Raw genomic sequence first — 3,003 nt, 5'->3', positions numbered from 1 at the left:
TGCTGTACCTCGAGTTTTAATGCAATTACTACTATTTTCTATTCAATTTGATTTATTCCTATTCCAAGATATTCATTGCACTTCACCATGATGAGTGTGGTGATCCGTGACACTCACCATCATTCTCACCTATGAACGAGCGTGACTGACAACCACTTCCGTTCTACCTTAGACCGGGCGCATATCTCTTGGATTTCTTAATCAGAATCTTCGTGGTATAGGCTAGAATTGATGGCGGCATTCATAGGAATCCAGAAAGTTTAACCTTGTCTGTGGTATTCCGAGTAGGATTCCGGGATTGAATGACTGTGACGAGCTTCAAACTCGCGATTGTTGGGCGTGATGACAAACGCAAAAGAATCAAGGGATTCTATTCCGACATGATTGAGAACCGATAGATGATTAGTCGTGCTGTGACAGAGCATTTGGACCATTTTCACTGAGAGAATGGGATGTAGCCATTGACAACGGTGATGCCCTATATACAAATTGCCATGGAAAGGAGTAAGAAGGATTGTGGGAAGGCAGTAGGAAAGTAGAGATCCAACAGGGACAATTCATCTCCATACACTTATCCGAAATTCTCACCAATGATTTACATAAGTATTTCTATCTTTATTTTATGTTTTATTTATTATTATTATTCGAAAACTCCATAATCAATTAAAATCCGCCTAACTGAGATATACAAGATGACCATAGATTGCTTCATACCAACAATCTCCGTGGGATCGACCCTTACTCACGTAAGGTATTACTTGGATGACCCAGTGCACTTGCTGGTTAGTTGTGCGGAGTTGTGACTAAGTGTGATTCACGTTGAGAGCGCTACCAAGTTTTTGGCGCCATTGTTGATGATCACAATTTCGTGCACCACTCCACACCTTAATCTATAATGTGTAGAAACTCCACCGTTGAAAATACATAAGAACAGCCATGCCTCCCAAATAACATGAAACAATCGAAAAAGGGTTCAAAGACCTGATCCCAAGATCAAAGATGATCAAAAGATGAAAATACAATAGTAAAAGGTCCTATTTATAGTGAACTAGTAACCTAAGGTTTACAGAAATAAGTAAATGATGCAGAAATCCACTTCCAGGGCCCACTTGGTGTGTGCTTGGGCTGAGCATTGAAGCTTTCTAGTGCATAGGCTTTTCTTGGAGTTAAACGCCAGCTTTGGTGCCAGTTTGGGCGTTTAACTCCAGCTTTTATGCCAGTTCAGGCGTTTAACGCCAGAAAAGGGTCTCTAATCGGCATTTTGATGCCAATTTGGGTCATCAAATCTCAGGCAAAGTATGAACTATTATACATTGCTGGAAAGCCAAGATGTCTACTTTCCAACACAATTGAGAGCGCACCAATTGGGCTTCTGAAGCTCTAGAAAATTCATTTTGAGTGCAGGGAGGTTAGAACCCAACAACATCTATCGTCCTTTTTCAGCTTCTGAATCAGAATTTTGCTCAGGTCCCTCAATTTCAGCCAGAAAATACCTGAAATCACAGAAAACACACAAACTCATAGTAATGTCCAGAAATGTGATTTTTGCACAAAAACTAATGATTATATAAAAAACTAACTAAATCGTACTAAAAACTACCTAAAAACAATGCCAAAAAGCGTATAAATTATCCGCTCATCAAAAATGGAGAGGAAGCTTGCAAAAATGGAAGGAACACAAGAAACTAAGGAGATGTCCAGCAAGCATCAACGCGCGCGCATGTCTCATGCGAGCGCGCGGAATGGAGAAAGTAGCAGCGACGCGTGCGCGTGCCTGACACGTACACGCGGATTGGAGTCTGCACGAATCACGCGCACGCATGAACAACGCGGACGCACGACAAGGAAAATCGCCGAATGACGCACACGCGTGACCAACACGTATGCGTGACAATTTACTTTTTGCTTTGGGTATTGAAGAGTCATCACCTCCGTTGAAGACACTATTCTAGTTTGTTTCCTTACTTGCTCTTTTATTTATTCCACATTCTTAATTCTTGTTTAAAGTGGTAGTTAGATTATTTTCATGGATTGTTGATACAGAGGATTACTTTTATTTTTAATTAATTTTCAGTCTCTATTTTATTTAATTTATTATGTCTTCTTCTTATATTTTTCTGAGTATTATATTCATGTCAATAGAGTAGATTCCCTACTTGACATGGGGGTTGATTAAAAGGAGACACTTGAGTTGGAAGGCTTAAGTGAAGATTAAGCTGGAAGTTGTTGGCTAGTTCTGTATTTACTAACGCTAGACCTTCCGAAGGGAGAGGACTAGGATTTGTGAATAAGAGTTAGCTCAATCACTTGACTTTCCTTTATTTAGTAAGGGTTGACTAAGTGAAAACAACAACCTTTTTAATACTACACCTAAGAGATCCCAACAAGGATAGAACTTCCAATTGATCATTCCCCCAGTCAAGGCCTTTTATTTAGAATATTAATAATCATTCTTAGTTTTTATTTTACAACTATTTTTATTACCATTATTCAACTCAAACTCTCTTGAAAACCCCTAATTAATAAATTAGCATTCTCCCTGCAACTCGTTGGGAGATGACTTGTGATTCATACTCCCAGTATTTTATTTCTAAATTTCGTGGCAACTCTTTTAAATTGATACGCGGAATCTTCATTGGTTAAGAGCTATACTTGCAACGCTATTTTCTCTATAAACTTTTAATTGGTGATTTTTCTGCCATGTCAATTTTTGGTGCCGTTGCTGGGGAGTTTCAACAGTGTGCTAATTTATTGTTTGGATTTTTATTTTATTTGCACTTTATTTTATTTTATTTTACTACCATGAGCTGTATGTCTCTTTCATTGAATGACGCGTTCACTACCTGATCCGAGCCTACCCGTATTTGATCCTGAAATTGAAAGAACTATCTCACGTATAAGGCGGGCTCGGTGTCAGTTAGTCCTTTCTGAGGATGAATTTGAAACGTCATTTAAGGAAGAAACAGGCTCCCTTTCTACTGATTCTGTTGATTTGAATGCAGA

Source organism: Arachis stenosperma, chromosome 3 (genome assembly GCF_014773155.1).
Source record: "Arachis stenosperma cultivar V10309 chromosome 3, arast.V10309.gnm1.PFL2, whole genome shotgun sequence".
Lineage (NCBI taxonomy): Eukaryota > Viridiplantae > Streptophyta > Magnoliopsida > Fabales > Fabaceae > Arachis > Arachis stenosperma.
Note: the sequence above shows the minus strand (reverse complement) of the source record.